Source organism: Dermacentor albipictus, chromosome 1 (genome assembly GCF_038994185.2).
Source record: "Dermacentor albipictus isolate Rhodes 1998 colony chromosome 1, USDA_Dalb.pri_finalv2, whole genome shotgun sequence".
Classification (NCBI taxonomy): Eukaryota; Metazoa; Arthropoda; class Arachnida; order Ixodida; family Ixodidae; genus Dermacentor; species Dermacentor albipictus.
The window spans coordinates 438,630,956-438,644,357 of NC_091821.1; the positions used below are offsets into that span (position 1 = coordinate 438,630,956).

Sequence of the window (13,402 nt, forward strand, 5' to 3'; positions counted from 1 at the left end):
CTGGCCACTCGGTTCAAAGTTCGCGCGCGCGGTGACCTCCAGGCAAGGGAGGTGCGGCGCCGGGCCGTCGGGCACACGCGGGCACGTCAAAACACGCTGCTCCGCCGAGGCTTCTCCCGCACGAAGGCGCAGCATCTTGACTTGTGAAGGGAGAATTATGGCGCTCGCAGGATAGATTCTGCATCTTGCAGATTCGGGATCCGGGCTTGTGGTAATGGCACAACAGCATCCCCGCCCTCAGATAAGGCGCCGGGAAGACGAGCTGCCTCCACGTGGCTCGGATGCCAGGCGCGCACGTTCGTCAGGCTCGTCCAAGTTCAAGTCCAGTGTCGGGACGCCAGGTAACCTCACGTGCCCAGGTCCGACTCGCCAGGACAGGAGCTCTGCTCACCACGTCGTCGCCAAGGCACCTTGACCCGCTCCGCTCGGGTCGTTCCTAAGACCTTGCTTCTCGCCACTGGTCCCGCTTGGTCGTTCTGCAGCTTGCAAAACCGACCGGCAAAAGGCAACACCCAACACGAACAAGTGCCCTCTGTCTCCCGTCAAACACCAGACAAGGCCATAATTCAAATCAACCTAACTAAATTGTTTTCCCCTTTTTTTCTCCCGCTGCAACAAGAGGCAGGTGTACGATCTAGCACACAAGGCTTAAACAATCAGTTTTCAAATCATCAACATAACAAAATAGAAACAATTAATAATCAGCAATAATAATGACAAATAGAATGGTCCCCTTGAAATCGCTTTGGACCGAAAACATACTTCTGAGGAAGCAAATGAGGTCATTCATTTTTCCCGGCGATATTTTCGCGGAATCCGAAGCTGCTTATATTTGCGACCCTGCTTATCCGTGTAGCGGCGGCACCATAAGCCAGATTCCTTGCCAAATGAAACCCCCTTTTCTTTCACTCCCCGTTTGACGCTCTTCCTCAGATCGGCTAGTGAACAATCTTCCTGTTGTTCGCGAATCCGAGTTTCCCTTTCAACTGCAGCCTGCTCCTGCCAGCTGGCGGAAACCGGAGCGAGTGTGGAGCCCGCGTCGCCTAATTGCGGCGTCGCGTCTCTATCGCGGCTAGCACTGCACGCGTCACTCCCACTCACCTCCAGGACCCGCTCGCCTAGGCCAGCCTCCGAGCTCTGCCTCTCCCGTGACTGCTCGCCACTCAAGTTACCGTGATCGGTCCGTGTGCCGCACCGCCTTTCGCTCACCGACGCTAAGTCAAGTTCCCTCGACAGCGGGCGCGCTTTGGATCGCGTGGGGGCCATGTACGCCACGTCGGCAAAGAATGATTTGCCCTGATCCCTCAGCAGCTGCTCCGAGCTATTGGAGAAGAGGTAGGAAAATTGCTCCGGGAGGGCGGCTGACACAGCGGCTTCGGTGTTAAGTTTTCCAAACTCTCCTTCAATGATAACCGTTGCGATCGGTAAACAGACACTCTCCTTCTCGGCCACTTGCCGTATCCTAACGCACTCTCCCGTAAAATTACTCGAGGAGACGAAAGACGGGTGAACAACGTCCATAGTTGCTGCAGAGTCCCGAAGTGCACGGCACTTCTTGCCGTTTACCTTAATTTCCTGCACATAGGGCTCCAATAGACGTATGTTTTTGTGAGTTTCCTGTATCGTTGCAAACGCAATTCTCTCTGGGCAGCTTGCAGCGATGTGCCCTTGCTTTTTGCAATTGTAGCAGGTTAACGGTCTCCGTTTTTCAAAAGAACGCGTCATTTCGTTTCGCTGTTTCGGACCATCGTCATCATTCTGAGATGCATTCTGTCCATCCCTTACAGTTTCTTTGGGAAGGGACTCGTCGTCCCGAAACTCGCGACGCGTGATTTCCTTCCGTTCGTCGGGCTTCCCGTAAAACCCATCTCTTCTATCTGCTTTGTCTATGCGCACTGCCTTGCTGTGCAAGCTGCGGCGGGTGTAATACTCTTCCGCTAACTCTGCTGCCTTGTTTAGCTTAACCTCATTTAGCCTATCTTGCAGCCAGAGCCGGACATCCTCATCAATGCAACGGTAGAACTGCTCCAACGCGATGCATTCGACAATTTTGTCGCGGTCGTCGTAAACCTCTTCGCCCTTCAGCCATTCCACCAAGTCGGCTTTTAGACGAAACGCGAAGTCAACATTCGACTCCTTACCCTTTTTTGCATACCGGAACCTCTGCCGGAAAGCTTCGGGCGACAATTTGTACTTCCGCAGTAGCGCTTCCTTCACATCACTGTAGCTCTCAAACGCCTCTTTCGATAAGCAAGTTATTACGTCTGATGCCTCCCCAGGAAGCAAGGCTAACAGATTCTGTGCCCAAAGGGATCGCTCAATGCTATTCCGTTCGCACACGTGCTCAAATTTCACGAGGTATTTGGCCATATCCTCTCCGACGACAAAGGGTGGAAGTTGATCGCGTATTCTTGGAACATTAGAAGTGAGACTAGGCGCTGGCGAGCTATTTCGGGTCTCCAACTCTTTCATTTTAAGCTCGTGCTCACGAATCTCTCTCCTTTCCTCCTTTTCCTCCTCGCGACGTTGCTGTTCTCTCCTTTCCTCCTCGCGACGTTGCTGCTCTCTCCTTTCCTCCTCGCGACGTTGCTGTTCTCTCCTTTCCTCCTTTTCCTCTTCGCGACGTTCCTGTTCTCTCCTTTCCTCCTTTTCCCGTCGTTCATTTTCCTTCCTTTCCTGCTCGCAACGTTCCTTCTCCTCCCTTTCCCGACGTTCATTGATACCCGCCCAGGCCTCAGCGGCTTCCTCAGCCGTTACGTCCCCGGTCCTCATGACCTCAAGGATCGCATTCTTTCTTTTGGTTGAGCCCAACTCAATGCCCAACTCCTCACAAATTTCGAGAAGTTCCTTCACCTTGTACTTCTCCATCGTTCACACTGTCCTCCTGCTGTTTACCCTTTTTGAAAATACCTGCCGAACGCTACTATAATGCTACCAGTAAGACATATGCAAGTATTTCACACACTGCCCTGTTTACCCCCTCAGCATCCCCTGGTTTCCAAAACACTCTTACTAGGCTTGAAACACACAAGGTTATCACAATGCAACACCAAATCCTTCCTTAAGCTACTATAACCTGTGTCAAAGAAAGTCTGGTGTTTGAGGTAAACTTCAGGCACTCACCGCGCCGAGGTAGCTGATGCCGGTCAATCCCGTAGCTGCCATCCAGTGTTACGACATCCCACCGCTGCCACCAGTGTTACGAACTTGTACCGCTGCACCACGATTACGGCTTTGTGGTCCCGTAGCGCTCTTCACCCGTTTCGTGACAGAGCGTTGGTAGCGAAGACTCCGAGCCTGGCGTCGATGAGAATAACAAAAGGGACTTTATACATTATATACAGGTTATCATACAGGACATAAACGGATCGGCACTGGGGCCGAGAGCTCACACAAACGCGACTGTTCTCGCACGACGGCGTCCGGCGAAAACGCGTGACACATCTCACCCCAGTCGGGAGCGACCCTCTCTCCAGGTGGGGTCGGCGGATCCTGTTTTTCAGGCGGCTTGTCACTGCTTTTATAATCCCCGAGGCCCATTGTCACTCAACCGGCCCAATACAAAGTCAGCACACGACGGTCGTCCGAGGGGTCCAACCAGCGACCGCGCTGGCCACTCGGTTCAAAGTTCGCGCGCGCGGTGACCTCCAGGCAAGGGAGGTGCGGCGCCGGGCCGTCGGGCACACGCGGGCACGTCAAAACACGCTGCTCCGCCGAGGCTTCTCCCGCACGAAGGCGCAGCATCTTGACTTGTGAAGGGAGAATTATGGCGCTCGCAGGATAGATTCTGCATCTTGCAGATTCGGGATCCGGGCTTGTGGTAATGGCACAACACCATGCGTCCATTCACAATGAAGCGGTAGTCAATTGGTGAATAGCTGTATCGGGCTCAGAAACTCAACATGCGAGTAAAGTGCTTCGCTTCGTATATCACTGTTTACTCGTACGTAGCCATGAACCGAAGTTTCATGAACCAGATTCAGGAGAGCAACACGCGCCCGTCGAAAGCATAGCGCCCTCAAGGTAACGAATGCGTTCGCATGTTGCAAGGTGCTGTAATTCGCAGCAACCTTTAGAAGACCGTCCAAAAAGCAACGAATCTGAAGCGATATAGAAATCGCGAAACTTACTGATACTCGTGTACAATAACTTATAATGAACTGAACAATTGTCTATATCGAATGTCTGCCAGGGTGTGCATATCCACGCTCTAACGACGGCTTCCTCTGAGCAACAAAACGGGAATCTCGAAGGCTGTGCTTTCACTGACTACATGCGCCGAAAGCGATTTCTGGAGTCTGAAATACGTAATAGCCGCCATGTTTTGAACACCACCTATAGCAACGAGGAAAGTGAACTGGAGCAGGTCTGTACAATCTTGCGCATCGAGAACACCATTCTTAGTGATTAACGTTTGAAGGTACAGAAAATAGTTTGTGCCTATATTACGCCTAGTTTTGGGCTTTAAAAATATTTTTTTTCTTGCTTCCTATCTTCACTGCGAATAAGTGCCCATATAATGAACGCGTCACATGAGTTCGTTTAAGTTCGTTATAGGTGAGTTTTGGTATATTGACGTACTCGATATATCGAGCTGTTATTATTATAATTTTTTGCGTGTACGCGTGCTCGTTATAACCGTGTTCGACTGTATATCGAACGCGCCTCCCACTAAAACGGGCATTCTCACTGAAGCTTTTGTAGCTAATCTTTGTTGCTCGAAACAACGCCCCACAACAGCAGGAGGTAAGAAGTGCAGCCCAGTGCGTGCATTCTTACACTGTTCTTTTTATTCAAGGCATTTTATTTGAATCAGTCATTGACGTCCACTTACCCGTCTGGTAGTTGCAGTGTTTTCCGCAAGACGATACATTCTGTAACACTCAAAAGGTGCACTTGACGAAGCCGTGCTTTTCCTTCAGCCCTGCAGTTCTTGTCTTAGCTTTAGCGGCGATACGGGCAGTTAATCTATGTATGCTCGTATTCATTCTTTTGTTGTGTCTGTCTTCGCTTTTTCTTTTTAACATTTTCGAGTGTTTATGGCTAGTGACTCTCCTTCACGTGTCCTTTAACAGGGCACTAAAGAGAAACGCCATATCACTTTAGATTGATAGTTTTATTCAAAACTCTATTTTTTTGTAATTTCACGGTAAGATGATGATTATTAGAGTAGAAAATGAAGGCCAGACTCATTTTTTTCAATATCGCGCTGGTGCCCTATAGAGCCGCTACGCTAGTATGACACTATAGATTTCAAAGTATTTTCTCGTATTCGAGTCGTTGTATAGTTCAGTAAACGGTCCAAACAATTAAGTTGCCAGTGGTGAAAAGAAGCAAACTTTCAGACACGATAACGGGCACAATATGGCGGAGCATTCCTCCAGGAACGTTGGGGAACGGCTGCGCTGAATTCCGATAGTGGCCGTGGTTGTAGATACGGATTGGGCTGTTCACCGAAGCCATAGTTGCAAACTATATACCGTACAATCTCAGCTTGAGCTGGTGACTAAAACAGTGATTCTCTATAGGCTGTCTGAAGCCACGTGCCGTGAGTTTCGACGGCGAAAAAAGGCACTAGTTTCTCAAATACAGCCAAGTTGTCCACGTGACGTTAAGACCATGTGTCTATGTCACCTTCTCTGCTTTGCACGTCGACATCAACGTCGCTGTTCGCCTTCCTGGCCTATAGTGGAACCGCGTCGTGGTCGAAACCAGCAGGATGCTGGTTCGACGTTTCATTAATCTAGTATTGTAATATGGCAATATTTTATTTCTGATTGTACGTAATTCTACTGCTGTCATATGGGGCAGAAAGCTGGAGGTTAACTAAGAAGCCGGAAAAAAGATTAAGTACTGTGCAACGAACAGTGAAACGAAAAATGTTAGGTGGAACGTTAAGAGTCACGAAGACAGCGGTGTGGATTAGAAAACAAATGGGGGTAGTGAATATTCCAGTTTAATATTAAGGAGAACCGTTGGTTCGGGGTCTCCTATATAAATACTTGGGAAAAGATAGTCTTAGTGTGATAACAATTGTATGGACAGTCCAGACTCATTGCTGCTGTTGACGTCGCCGTGATGTTCCGTATAAAGTACAAGGGTACAAAGAAATGGGCATGGGCAGGACATGTAATGAGGAGGGAAGATAATCGATGGTCATTAAGGGTTACGGACTGGATCCCAAGGGAAGGGAAGCGTAGCAGGGGACGGCAGAAAGTTAGGTGGGCGGATGAGATTAAGAAGTTTGCAGGGACGACATGGCCACAATTAGTACATGACCGGGGTTGTTGGAGAAGTATGGGAGAGGCCTTTGCCCTACAGCGGGCGTAACCAGGCTGCTGCTGATGATGATGACAAGGGTCACTGCCGCCGCGCGCCCTACACTGTACGTGCGAGTGAAGGTGTGCGAGGGGAGCTGACGATCGCGACTCAATCTCGACCGCGCAAGAGGGAGGAAAGCGGGGAGGAAGCGCGCCGTCTTCCGTCGCGCGCGAGGCACCCAACGTTGCAAGGCGCTGGGGGGGGGGGGGTGGAGGGGATGGAGGTGGGCGCGGCGTTCTACCCAGACTGCAACTGCGCGTGTGGCGTCTGCGCGCGGCCGTACTTGAGAGCGATCTGCGTTGTTGCAACTTTCTGTGGCTGTGAAGGGAAAGCTACGGAGGCAAAGCGCGCACAAGTGAGAGCGCTTTTGAAAAGAGCCCCGTGTTTTCATCCACGTACTTTATTAGCAGCAGTTAAATAGGACAAAATACACCACTGAATGTAATAAAGGTTTACTTATTTTGCGGCTTTTCTCTTCCGGGTCTGGGCAAACGCGAAACTGTCGCATGTGGAAGCTGCGTGGATTCGCAGTCCCGAGCAACCAAAAGCACTGTGAAACGCTGGCGCCGTAACGCATGTGCAGGAGCTCCGCCGCCGAAGTTTTCTCTTCATAGCCACAGAAAGTTGTCCACGAGTGTCGGCAGCTAGTAGCTTAGTGTGTGCTGTGTGTTCTCGGCACTCAGTTTGCGTGGAAGCGATAGACAGCACGAAGGTCACTTCGCTCGCTGCTGCTGCCGCGTTTCCTCACGCCATCGTTTTGACAGTGATTGTCTGCAGTCATCGAGCGTGATGTGTTCATGTCTGTTGCGCGCGCTGACACCATTCTTGTTAATTTAGTTAATAAGCAAATGTGCACAAGTTGATACAGCCGATCAAATTACTATCCCTACTTCGTATGGATGTCTGCTAATTTCCTATCGCAATCAGTGCTTCGCCTTTCGGGCCAAGCTGCGACTTTTTCTCAAAACCACTGCACCAAATTTGATGAGGTTTATTGCAATAAAAAACAATTAAAACCTCATGGTTTTTGAAAGCGGATTATTGATCTAGGGCGTCGATTTAAAAAAATAAGGATGCTCTAGCTTAGGAGAATTGCTTTCGTTTCCTGTCATTTGCCCAAACACACTCTTCTATATAGAGAGGTTATGGGGACGTCAAATTATTAGATCCTGTTATGTGATCTAAGAGAGCTGCTGTTCTCCTTTATCATAAAACACTACTCGTACAGAGCATATATACTTTAAATATATACTGCATATACTTTATATACCGATATGCTGTAAATATACTTTTAAGGTAGTAGGCCACACACACACAAAAACTTTCCTTAAATCGGAAGCCAAGATTTAATAACTTTTTTTCCTGAATAAACGTGTCTTACTTAACCTTAAAGTAATCTTACTTAAAGTAATCTTACTTAACCTTAACCTTAAAGTGCAGAAAATGGTTCATTTTATTTTTTGTAGGTAATCTTTGTCACAAAATGGTAGAAGTGCTGGTCGCACCAGCCGTGACAAGTAATAATGAGTTGCTGAATTGAGTAAAGCTTTGGTATTTATGTAGCTAATTGTGGGACCTATGCAATGAACTAGGATAAATGCAATGAGATAAACATTTCAGTAATGTACGAAAAAGTAAGCAAATGACCAAATTTATTTGTAAGATGGGCGGTAAATGCAAAAATTTTTCATCAATTTCTTTCGTTTATTTCGTTGCACAGATCTCCAAGTGAGGTATGAGTGCGCAACATTTTATACCAAATATTCATTAAAAAAGTTATCAAAGTTTGCGTGGCATCAGGTCGAGCAGAATATTTTGTTTCGAGAAAAACGTAAAGAAATCTTCGAACTATGTGAAATATATCAAAACATCATAGAGGCCTAAAATGCACCAGCTTCATGCAGGAGCCCCGATGAGATGCACTAGAGTCTCCTTTGTTCGTGTCTCCGCTCGACGACTGCATAAAATGAAAAAAAAAGGTATTTTGAATAACATTTGTATAAAAGAAATAGTAATGACTCTTGGTTTCGCGATACGAGAGTGTGCGTTGTAAAACTCACTGTAACTTCCAAACTATCGGTTATAGCAAGATAATTTCCTTTACAAAATGTTGCTCAATGTTCAAGAAAATTGGCTTTCGAAGGTGGCCTCCCACCTTAAGGAATCTGTGCTCTCGGAGGTTGGACCTATTCTGAATCCCGCGCACCGATTCGCGCTGCAGAAAACTACTGCCTTTTCTAAGCCCATGCTGATTCCCGAGCAACTGATGATGTATCATCATCATCATCATCATCAGCCTGGTTACGCCCACTGCAGGGCAAAGGCCTCTCCCATACTTCTCCAACAACCCCGGTCATGTACTAATTGTGGCCATGTCGTCTCTGCAAACTTCTTAATCTCATTCGCCCACCTAACTTTCTGCCGCCCCCTGCTACGCTTCCCTTCCCTTGGAATCCAGTCCGTAACCCTTAATGACCATCCGTTATCTTCCCTCTTCATTACATGTCCGGCCCATATGCCCATTTCTTTTTCTTGATTTCAACTAAGATGTCATTAACTCGCGTTTGTTCCCTCACCCAATCTGCTCTTTTCTTATCCCTTAACGCTACACCTATCATTCTTCTTTCCATAGCTCGTTGCGTCGTCCTCAATTTGAGTAGAACCCTTTTCGTAAGCCTCCAGGTTTCTGCCCCGTAGGTGAGTACTGGTGAGACACAGCTATTATATACTTTTCTCTTGAGGGATAATGGCAACCTGCTGTTCACGATCTGAGAATGCCTGACAAACGCACCCCAGCCCATTTTTATTCTTCTGATTATTTCTGTCTCATGATCCGGATCCGCCGTCACTACCTGTCCTAAGTAGATGTATTCCCTTCCGACTTCCAGTGCCTCGCTGCCTATTGTAAACTGCTGCTCTCTTCCGAGACTGTTAAACATTACTTTAGCTTTCTGCAGATTAATTTTTAGACCCACTCTTCTGCTTTGCCTCTTCAGGTCAGTGAGCATGCATTGCAATTGGTCCCCTGAGTTACTAAGCAAGGCGATATCATCAGCGAATCGCAAGTTACTAAGGTATTCTCCATTAACTTTTATCCCCAATTCTTCCCAATCCAGGTCTCTGAATACCTCCTGTAAACACGCTGTGAATAGCATTGGAGAAATCGTATCTCCCTGCTTGACGCCTTTCTTTGTTGGGATTTTGTTGCTTGCTTTATGGAGGACAACGGTGGCTGTGGAGGCGCTATAGATATCTTTCAGTATTTTTACATACGGCTCGTCTGCACCCTGATTCCGTAATGCCTCCATGACTGCTGAGGTTTCGACAGAATCAAACGCTTTCTCGTAATGAATGAAAGCTATATATAAGGGTTGGTTATATTGCGCACATTTCTCTATCAACTGATTGATAGTGTGAATATGATCTATTGTTGAGTAGCTTTTACGGAATCCTGCGTGGTCCTTTGCTTGACAGAAGTCTAAGGTGTTCCTGATTCTATTTGCGATTACCTTAGTAAATAGTTTGTAGGCAACGGACAGTAAGCTGATTGGTCTATAATTCTTCAAGTCATTGGCGTCCCCTTTCTTATGGATTAGGATTATGTTAGCGTTCTTCCGAGATTCTGGTACGGTCGAGGTCATGAGGTATTGCGTATACAGGGTGGCCAGTTTCTCTAGAACAGTCTGTCCACCATCCTTCAATAAATCTGCTGTTATCTGATCCTCCCCAGCTGCCTTCCCCCTTTGCATATCTCCCAAGGCTTTCTTTACTTCTTCCGGCGTTACCTTTGGGATTTCGAATTCCTCTAGACTATTTTCTCTTCCATTATCGTCGTGGGTGCCGCTGGTACTGTATAAATCTCTATAGAACTCCTCAGCCACTTGAACTATCTCATCCATATTAGTAATGATATTGCCGGCTTTGTCTCTTAACGCATACATCTGATTCTTGCCGATTCCTAGTTTCTTCTTCACTGTTTTTAGGCTTCCTCCGTTCCTGAGAGCATGTTCAATTCTATCCATATTATACTTCCTTATGTCAGCTGTGTTACGCTTGTTGATAGACTTCGAAAGTTCAGCTTGAAAGTTCTGATGATGTCTCCCCGTGCATAAAAGCGATGTAAACATGTTTTACATGATTCCCCTTGTGAAGGAAACCGCTGAACCGAGCCGACATGTATTGCGCGCTCTTCAGGCAGCGTATATGCCGCCTGCGTGTCTCTGTATGTACGCTGTCTCGTCGATAGATGGCTGCCGAGTACGTGGTCACGTGTTTGCGTGCCGGCCGCAGCGGCCACGTTTCGCGCCCCCATCAGAGTGTGGTCAAATGCAGCCGGGCATTCGACCCGCGGCTCTGTTTTTTATTCGTCTTGGGTGAAGAGAGCCGATTATTACTGAGGCAACAAAGGCTAAGCTTTACTCGAATGTCGCACCGACATCCACGATCGTCGGTGTGACGTCAGGGATTTTCAAAGTATTTTGTCGCATATGGGGCTGTGCTGCCTCAGGAAAATCCCTCGAGACTAGCCAGGGTGATTCATTCGATCCTCCCGACCGCAGTGAAGCGCTTCTTTACCGCTAAAGAATTATCTATGCACGAGGTAAGCGATGTCAAAATCGGTGGCGTGACGGCGCGAGCGGGTGCGGGAACTTGAGAGCGGCGTCGCCACCCGTCTTTCATTTCTGCGTCTTCATCGCCCTAGCCAGCCTGCGCTCACGGTGACTGTTTTGACATTGCCGAAGAGTATAGTTTGCTACTACAGCTTTTTTATTGCGGAGTAACTGTATGGACACTCCAGGCGCATTTGTTATGTCGGCAGCGCCGTCGCCGTCGCCGTGAGGTTCAGTATAATGTCCTTATGCTCTACATGCGTGCGAGGGTGAGCCGGCGATCACGGCTCAATCTCGCGCACGCAAGCAAGGAAATTGGGGAGGAAGCGCGCGATATTCCGCCGCGCGCAAAGGCTTCGGCGGGAGGGTAGCGACGAGGGAGGGGCCTTCTACTACGAGGGGCCCGGGCCGCCCGGGTCACTGTATGTTGAAAGCCATCTGCAATGGGGACAGAGTCCGCCGCGCGCTGTTTCCGCGGCTTAGTTCGCTTTGATGCGAGACACAACACGAAGGTCAATTCGCTCTCTGCTGCTGCCGCGATTGCTCACTCCAGCGTTCTGACAGCGAGTTTCCGCGGGTATTGAGTGAGATGCTTTCACGTTTGCTTGTGCGCGCCTAACGCAATGCTTGTTAATTTAGTTAGTATGCCTATGTTTACGAGTTTATACGGCCGATAAAGCCACTATCCTTACTTCGTATGGCTGTCCACTAATTTGCTATCGCAATCGATGCTTCGCCTCTCGTGCGAAACTGCGACTTTTTTGTGTATGGACATCTTTTCTTTCAACTTTCGCTTAAGCATGTTCAGTGGGAACACTACGGTATACATTACTGGTTCAAGAAAGTGGAGGAAGGGGCCGGGTCTATAGTTTTTTGTGCCCTATACCCACTCACTCATTCTAAGGCATTCTACAGGAGTATCGCTGAATGTGGTCCGCATTTCTCGTGCGTTCTACTGGGGTGAATGGTATGCACCAGCCCCGTGTGGCATTTTGCGTCGAAAGCCGAGGCTTGCGTGGGCTGATTCTTCATAGGCAAGTCGTTAGATATGCTTTCTTTTTTCCTGGACGACCATCCGACTCTTACATTGCTGACACGTGGCTTACAGATGGCAGATTAGGCGCATATCATTCGCTTTTCAGCATAAAATGGGATGCAATCGTTCTTAATTGCCGACAGCGAGCGCAGGCGTCCTGCAGTGCTTTACCTTTGGGAAAGCCGAAATAATGCGCTTTTGTTTTGGCACCCAGCATATCTGCGTGTCACTTATTTGTTCAAACTAGGAAAAATAAGTAAATTATCACAGAGCTCCGCGTTGAGGGATATAAACGGAGGAAATTGAGTGCCTTGGTTCGAACACATGCCTATGTGAAGATAACAAGAGCCGGCGTAGACTCGTATGGTGATTTTCTTGTTTGCGAGAACTGCGTAACCTCATTCAAGGCCCAGCTAGAAAGACGACCTTCGATAAGGCTTGTGCAAGCAGCATTCCGTAGTCCGGTGCAGCAGTACAGCCGTTGCAATATCACTGAAAGCGGGCGTTATCTTCGTACAGCTTGCCTCCTGTTCGCGCGCGTACATTACAGCTCTTGCAAGTGGATATGATACGGAGTTGTTCACCCCGCAGCAGAGTCACTCAGGCAAAATTTTGTGATTGCTATGCCTCGACCAACAAGCCCCAACTTTTGAAGAGCGTCCATATTTCAAGTGCTTGTAAAAACTCCCGTCGAGTCTCTATTACATCGTAAAGCATTCGCAGTTTCCTTGGAGAAATTATGTTGTATTGGAGGTCGTCCTCACAGCGCTGCGTAACTCAATGGACGTCGTGCTTCGAAAAATCAAACGTTTCCAAGAACCGTCGTTATCAATTAGGATTTGATTTGTGTATGAAAATGATCCGTTTGGCAGCACTTTCGGCAGATTTTAGCTGTGTGGTAATAAAGCTCTGTATACGTTCCCGCGTAGTTTGATTAGCTGATTGGGCTACTTATTCACATTGTCTCAATACAACAGACGCTTGAGTGACATTGCGCAAAGCAAGACGAAGACTGGCATCGGGGCTTGACACGCACAAGCTGGTTTCCATATTAGTCTCTGGCTGCGCTGCTCTCGTAAATGCATTGTAATTAATCTCTTCGTTTGCGTCTCTCCGCACGCAATACTTTGGCGAAAGTGCGGGGTAACAAACTGGCCAGGAACCTAGAGATCTATGTTAGCACCGCGTTGAAATTTGTCGAAAGCGTTCTCAAGTAGGTCGTTTTTCATGTAGCGAACAGGATCTCTTTGATAACTACGCTTCTTGGAGTAGATTTTTCGAACTTCGGCGTCCGTTCAGTAACGCAGTGTGAGCAGGCGTACACCGAGAGGTATATAGCGAGGCCACGTGCTCGTGCAGAGCGGCAGTGCACAGAGACAGCGCGCATTTCCGTAGACGATGAACATAGACCCTTTTCCATGGGCCAGGAAAACAC

The 13,402-nt window shown here is 48.1% G+C and overlaps 1 protein-coding gene across 1 annotated transcript in view; it reads left to right on the forward strand.

The window, feature by feature from the left end:
* LOC135905121 (potassium/sodium hyperpolarization-activated cyclic nucleotide-gated channel 1-like) overlaps window positions 1-13,402 on the forward strand; it is a 111,637-nt gene that overhangs the window by 7,682 nt on the left and 90,553 nt on the right. The gene's annotated exons all lie outside the window — the stretch shown is intronic.